Raw genomic sequence first — 8,200 nt, 5'->3', positions numbered from 1 at the left:
GGGATGGGGCCGATTTGGGATCCCCAGGATGGGAAATGGGGCGGATTTGGGATCTGGGGGATGGGGAAGAGAGAGGATTTGGGGTTTCAGGGATGAGGAATGGGGCGGATTTGGGGTCTCAGGGATAGGGGCTATTTGGGGTCTCAGGGATGGGGAACGGGGTGGATTTGGGGTTCCCAGGATGGGAAATGGGGCAGATTTGGGGTCCTCATGATAGGGGGAATTTGGGGTCTCAGGGATGGAGCGGATTTGGGATCCCCAGGATGGGAAATGGGGCGGATTTGGGGTCTCAGGGATCAGTAATGAGGCAGATTTGAGGTCCCCAGGATGGGAAACGAGGTAAATTTGGGGTCTGGGGGATGGGGAATAGGGCGGATTTGGGATCCCCAGGATGGGAAATGGGGTGGATTTGGGGTCTGGGGGATGGGGAATGGGGTGGATTTGGGATCTCCAGGATGGGTAATGCGGCAGATTTGGGGTTTCAGGGATGGGGAACGGGGCGGATTTGGGATCCCCAGGATGAGGGGGATTTGGGATCCCCAAGATGGGGAATGGGGCGGATTTGGGGTCTGGGGCGGATTTGGGATCCCCAGGATGGGGAACGCGGCAGATTTGGGGTCTCAGGAACCAGCGATGAGACAGATTTGGGATCTGCGCGTTCCCGAGGAACCCGGGGCGGCGCTGGACGCGGGAACGCGCCGGGAATGCGGGACCCGGCGGAACGGGGGCACCCCCTCAGTGCCCCCCGACCCCCCCAAAAAAAGCCGCTTTTGTGCGGCCGCCTCCGCGCGCGGCTGGAAAAGCCCCAGCGGGGCCGGGTTTTATTTTTAGCCTCATTTGCATCAGAAAGCGGCGGCCCCAAAGCACAAAAGGCGCTTTATTCCCGCTCGCCTCCCCCCGCCGACCCCAATCCCGCGGGGCCGCTGCGCCCTCGGGCCCCCCGGGACCCCCCAGTGGGGCTGGGGGAAAAGGGGAGGGGGGTCCTGGTGGAAAAATCCCGCTGGGTTTAAATCCTGGCCTTGAATCCCATCCTAAAATTCCGGCCATAAATGCCGGCGCTAAATCCCATCCCAAAATTCCGGTCCTAAATCCCATCCCCCAATCCCGGCCCTAAACTCCATCCCAAAATTCCAGCCCTAAATCCCATCCAAATCCCAGCCCTAAATCCTGGCCCCAAATCCCATCCCAGTTTTGTCCCTAAATCCCATCCTAAAATTCCATCCTAAAATTCCCAGCCTAAATCCCATTCCCAGATCCCGGCCCTAAATCCCATCCTAAAATTCTGGTCCTGAATCCTAGCCCTAAATCCCATCCAAAAATTCTGGTCCTAAATCCTAGCCCTAAATCCCATCCCTAAATCCCACTCAAAAATGCCAGCCCTAAATCCCATTCTAAAATTCCGTCCCTAAATCCTGGCTCCAAATCCCATCCCCAAATCCCAGCCCTAAATCCCAACCCAAAAATCCCATCCCTAAATCCCATCCCAGAATTCTAGCCCCAAATCCCAGCCCTAAATCCTGTCCCTAAATCCCATCCCCTACCTGTCCCTAAATCCCACTCTCAATCCCATCCCAAAATCCTTCCCTTAAATCTCATCCCTAAATCCCACCCCTAAATCCCATCCCCAAATCCCATCCCGAAATCCTGTCCCTTAAATCCCATCCCTAAATCCCATCCCAAAATTCTAGCCCCAAATCCCATCCAAAAATCCTGTCCCTTAAATCCCGTCCCTAAATCCCATCCCAAAATTCTAGCTCCAAATCCCAGCCCTAAATCCTGTCCCTAAATCCCACCCCAAAATTCTCTCCCTTAAATCCCATCCCAAAATTCTGTCCCTTAAATCCCATCCCTAAATCCCATCCCAAAATTTTAGCCCCAAATCCCATCCCCAAATCCCATCCCTAAATCCTGTCTCTAAATCCCATCCTAGACCTGTCCCTAAATCCCATCTCTCAATTCTACCCCAAAATTGTCTCCCTTAAATCCCATCCCAAAATTTTCTCCCTTAAATCCCATCCCCGAATCCCATCCCTAAATCCCATCCCTAAATCTCATCCCTAAATCCCATCCCTCAATCCCATCCTCAAATCCCATCCCAAAATTCTCTCCCTTAAATCACATCCCCAAATCCGACCCCAAAATTCTGTCCCTAAATCCCATCCCTGAATCCCATTCCCAAATCCCCTCCCCAAATTCCATCCCAAAATTCTGTCCCCGAATCCCCTCCCCAAATCTCATCCCCAAATCCCAGCCCAAAATTCTCTCCCTTAATTCCCATTCCCAAATCCCATTCCCAAATCCCATCCCTCAATCCCATCCCCAAATCCCATCCCAAAATTCTCTCCTTAATTCCCCTCCCCAAATCCCATCCCTAAATCCCATCCTTCAATCCCATCCCAAAATTCTGTCCCCAAATCCCACCCCAAAATTCTCTCCCTTAATTCCCCTCCCCAAATCATATCCCCAAAATTCTGTCCCTTAAATCCCATCCCCAAATCCCACCCCAAAATTCTCTCCCTCAATCCCATCCCCAAATCCCCTCCCCAAATCCCACCCCAAAATTCTCTCCTTAATTCCCCTCCCCACATCCCATCCCACCCCCCCTTGCCCAGCTGTGCCCCAGCTGTTTGGGGCTCCTGGGGGGCTGGGGGGGGGCGCGGCCCCTCCTCGGCCTCGCTCGCCCCAGTGGGGAGGGAAACTGAGGCACGGGGGGACATGACAGGGAAACTGAGACAGGGATCAATCCCAGGGAAACTGAGGCACGGGGGGACATCCCGGGGAAACTGAGACAGGGATCAATCCCGGGGAAACTGAGGCACGGGGGGACATCCCGGGGAAACTGAGACAAGGATCAATCCAAGGGAAACTGAGGCACGGGGGGGACATGACAGAGAAACTGAGACAGGGATCAATCCCAGGGAAACTGAGGCAGGGATCAGGATCAGTCCCAGAGAAACTGAGGCACAGGGTGGGAACATCTGAGGGAAACTGAGGCACAGGATCAATCCCAGGGAAACTGAGGCACGGGATGGGATGAATCCCAGGGAAACTGAGACAGGGATCAATCCCAGGGAAACTGAGGCACGGGGGGGACATGACAGAGAAACTGAGACAGGGATCAATCCCAGGGAAACTGAGACAGGGATCAATCCCGGGGAAACTGAGGCAGGGATCAGGGATCGATCCCAGGGAAACTGAGGCACAGGATCAATCCCAGGGAAACTGAGGCACGGGGGGACATCCCGGGGAAACTGAGGCAGGGATCAATCCCGGGGAAACTGAGGCACGGGGGGGACATGACAGAGAAACTGAGACAGGGATCAATCCCAGGGAAACTGAGGCACGGGGGGGACATCCCAGGGAAACTGAGGCAGGGATCAATCCCAGGGAAACTGAGGCAGGGATCAGGATCAATCCCAGAGAAACTGAGGCACAGGGTGGGAACATCTGAGGGAAACTGAGGCACAGCCCAGGATCAATCCCAGGGAAACTGAGGCACAGGATCAATCCAAGGGAAACTGAGACAGGGATCAATCCCGGGGAAACTGAGGCACGGGAGGAACATCCCGGGGAAACTGAGGCACGGGAGGAACATCCCGGGGAAACTGAGACAGGGATCAATCCCAGGGAAACTGAGGCACGGGGGGGACATGACAGAGAAACTGAGACAGGGATCAATCCCAGGGAAACTGAGACAGGGATCACGATCAGTCCCAGAGAAACTGAGGCACAGGGTGGGAACATCTGAGGGAAACTGAGGCACAGGATCAATCCCAGGGAAACTGAGGCAGGGATCAATCCCAGGGAAACTGAGGCACGGGGGGACATCCCGGGGAAACTGAGGCAGGGATCGGGATCAATCCCGGGGAAACTGAGGCAGGGATCAGGGATCAATCCCAGGGAAACTGAGGCACGGGGGGACATGACAGGGAAACTGAGACAGGGATCAATCCCGGGGAAACTGAGACAGGGATCAATCCCGGGGAAACTGAGGCACGGGGGGGACATGACAGAGAAACTGAGACAGGGATCAATCCCAGGGAAACTGAGACAGGGATCAATCCCAGGGAAACTGAGGCAGGGATCAGGATCAATCCCAGAGAAACTGAGGCACAGGGTGGGAACATCTGAGGGAAACTGAGGCACAGGATCAATCCCAGGGAAACTGAGGCACAGCCCAGGATCAATCCAAGGTAAACTGAGGCAGGGATCGGGATCAATCCCAGGGAAACTGAGGCACAGGCCAGGGCACTGCCCGGGCAGCTCAGGCTGAGCTTGGGGCCGTGCCCGAGATCCAAGACTGAGCTTGGGGCCGTGCCCGGGCTCTGGGACGGGTTTGGGGCCGTGCCCGGGCTCTGGGAAGGGTTTGGGGCAGTGCCCGGGCTCTGGGACGGGTTTGGGGCCGTGCCCGGGCTCTGGGAAGGGTTTGGGGCTGTGCCCGGGCTCTGGGACGGGTTTGGGGCAGTGCCCGGGCTCTGGGACGGGTTTGGGGCTGTGCCCGGGCTCTGGGACGGGTTTGGGGCTGTGCCCGGGCTCTGGGACGGGTTTGGGGCCGTGCCCGGGCTCTGGGAAGGGTTTGGGGCCGTGCCCGGGCTCCGGGACGGGTTTGGGGCCGTGCCCGGGCTCCAGGACGGGCTCGGTGCCCGCTGGGGTCAGCGGGGCTGGCACCGACCCCGCTCCGAGCAAACATTTACCCACCCGAGGGCTCGGCTGGCACCGGGGAACGGCCGGGAACGGGACAGGGGACACCGGGGATGGGGACAGCCAGTGCCACCCGGGGCTGGCACAGTGCCACCAGAGCCATGGCACTGCCACCAGCGAGAGTGACAGCACCCGGGAAATCGGGGACAGGGATGGATGATGGATGATGGATGGATGGATGGATGGATGGATGGATGGATGATGGATGGATGATGGATGGATGATGGATGGATGGATGGATGGATGGATGATGGATGGATGATGGATGGATGGATGGATGGATGATGGATGGATGGATGGATGGATGATGGATGGATGATGGATGGATGATGGATGGATGGATGGATGATGGATGGATGGATGATGGATGGATTCCATAGATGGAGAGATGGAGGGATGGAGGGATGGAGGGATGGATGGATGGATGGATGGATGGATGGATGGATGGATGGATGGATGGAATCCATGGATGGATGGATGATGGATGGATGGATGGATGAATGGATGGATGGATGGATGGATTGATGGATGGATGGATGGATGATGGATGGATGATGGATGGATGGATGGATGGATGGATGGATGGATGATGGATGGATTCCATAGATGGAGAGATGGAGGGATGGAGGGATGGATGGATGGATGGATGATGGATGGATGGATGGATGATGGATGGATGATGGATGGATGATGGATGGATGGATGGATGGATGGATGGATGATGGATGGATGGATTGATGGATGATGGATGGATGAATGGATGGATGATGGATGGATGGATGGATGGATGGATGAATGGATGGATGGATGGATGATGGATGGATGGATGGATGGATGGATGGATGGATGGATGGATGATGGATGGAGGGACGGAGGGATGGAGGGATGGATTCCATGGATGGATGGATGGATGGTGGATGGATGGATGGATGGATGGATGGATGGATGATGGATGGATGGATGGATGATGGATGATGGATGGATGGATGGATGATGGATGGATGGAGGGATGGATTCCATGGATAGATGGATGGATTCCATGGATGGAGGGACGGAGGGATGGATGGATGGAATCCATGGATGGATGATGGATAGATGGATGGATGGAGGATGGATGGATGGATGATGGATGGATGTTGGTTGGATGATGGATGGATGGAGGGATGGATTCCATGGATAGATGGATGGATTCCATGGATGGAGGGATGGAGGAGGGGGAAGCAGCGGGATGTGTCTGGCGGGATCCCGGGGGGCGGGCGGAGCGGGGGGAGCGCAGGGCGGCGGCGGGGTCCGGGTGGGGCCGGGGGGGGCCCCCTCCCGTCGCCGCTCACATGACGCCGCTCCCGGGATGCGCCGGGCGGCGCCGGGCGTGGGCGGCGGCGGCGAGAGGCGGCGGCAGCGGGGCCGCACCGGGGCGCGCCGGCTCCGCCACCGGGACTGCCACCGGCACCGGGACCGACACCGGGACCGCCACCGGGACCGGCCCATGGCCCGCGGCCGCCCCGCCGCGCCCGCCCCCTGAGCGGCCCCATGGAGCAGGTAGGATCGGAACCGGGATAGGGAGCGGCACCAGCACAGCGAGCGGGACCGGGGCGCGGTGGGGACCGGGAGGGTCCAGCATCCGCCCTTCCGGGGGTCCCACACCCCCCGGACCCCTCCTGCCGCCGGAGGGACCCCGGCTGCCCCCGCCGTGCTCCCCACCTGCTGCTTTCTGCCCCGCCGGGTCCCCACCCACTTCCCGCCGGTCACCCTGTCCCCGCCGTCCCCCTGCTGCTGTCCCGGCACCACCTGAGCCCCCGCCGCAGCATCGCCCCCCTCGGCATCACCCCCGAGCCCCCCAGCGCCCCCCGAGTGCCTCCCCCAGCCCAGGTGTGCCCTGGCACCGCTCCCTGCTCGGCCGCCGCTTCCCGGCACAGCCTGGCGTGGGTCCCGCCCGCGGTTTGGGGAGGGGGTTTCTGCTGGGGGAAGGGGCTGGAGCCGCCCTGGGGTGTGAAAAAACCTCGGGGGGGTCTTTTCATCTGTCTCCCCATCCCGTTCTTCACCGCCAACACCTCCAGCCCCGTCCCGCTCCGCTGTCCCTCCTCGCTGCCCGCCCGGGGCTGGGGGTCTCTCGGACCCCCCAATGCGGCTCTGCGTGGACAGGAAGATTCCTGGAGTGGGGGTCACCCCCTTCCCAACCATCTCGCCCAGTTTTGGGCTCCAGCTCCCTCCCCGCAGCCCCCGGGAGCTCTGCCTCGTGTTTCCCCCTCCTCCCCCATCCCTCCGGCTCAGCCCAAATCCCAGCGCAGAATTTGATGCCCCGACCCTCCGGGGGGCTGGAGGGGGCTGGGGCAGCTCTGGGGACCCGCACGGAGCCACCGCTGCGGGCACCGCACGTCCCCAACACGCGGCGAGCTCTGCCCGCACGTTGGGGGCCGCGTGCTGCAAAATCCAACCCCCCCAAACCGAGAAGGGGGGGTGGCACCGCCGGGGGGGGGGGTGTCACAGCGCGGAGATGTCACCCAGCCGAGTGACCATCACCCCCGGGATGTCCCCAGCCCCACGCGGGGTGCAGCATCGCCCCCCGCTCCCCCGGTTTCCCGCTGGAAGGAAAAATCCGCTCTTCCCACATCCAGCTGCAATGCAGAGGAGCTCCCGAGCCGCCCGCACTCCTTTCCCCGCCGCCCTGATTGGCGGCGACGCCTCTGGAAAAGGAGCCGTGGGTAATTTTTTTAGGCCGGGAGCGGCAGCAGGTTGGCATGTGCCCGCGGGCACCGGGCACGGCCGGGAGGCTCCCTGCCCTTCCTCCATCCATCCCCTCCCTCCTCCTCCTCCTCCTCCTCCTCCTCCCGGGAGCGGCACCCACAGCCCAGGGCAGCCGGGGATGCTGCGCGCCCCAAATCCCGGCAGCACCGCGGCCCCTCCCTGATGTGGGATGAGCACGTAAGTCCTGCCTGTCCCCCCCCACACCCCAAATCCCACCCCAGCCTCGCTGCCGGGATTCCCGAGCCGCTCCCGGCCCCGATTTTCCCCTCGCTGTTGTTTATCCCGACGGCCCCGCCGGCGGGCAGGGAAGGAGGGGCTGGGGGCCGTAACCCTTTCGTCTCGCCGCCCGCTCAAAATGGCTTCGTGCTGCTGCTGCTGCCGCCAGGGAATGGGAGCTGCCGGCTGGAAACGCTGGGAAAGCTCCGGGGGGGCACCCGGGGAGACCCCACCCGGGGAGACCCCACCCCACCGAAGAGCCCCCACCCCAGCCGGGCACCCCCTGCCACCCCCTGGTCACTCTGTCCGGCCTCGCCCCTCCCCGCCACCTCCTCCCCGCGCCCCGCTTTTGCTGTTTTTTCTTCGTTTTTAATTCCCGGGATTAGGTTAAAACCCATCTTTTCCAGGCAGGATTCCCCTCTCGCCGCCTTTGTCTGCGGCTCGGAAGGGAGCGGCAGCCCTGGAGGGCGGGGGGCTCCTGCTCCCCCCACCCCCAGATCCGCTCCTGCAGCTGCCGGGATTTTGGGATTTTGGGATT

This window comes from Oenanthe melanoleuca, chromosome 27 (genome assembly GCF_029582105.1).
Source record: "Oenanthe melanoleuca isolate GR-GAL-2019-014 chromosome 27, OMel1.0, whole genome shotgun sequence".
Taxonomy (NCBI): domain Eukaryota; kingdom Metazoa; phylum Chordata; class Aves; order Passeriformes; family Muscicapidae; genus Oenanthe; species Oenanthe melanoleuca.
This window is presented reverse-complemented; position numbering follows the sequence as displayed.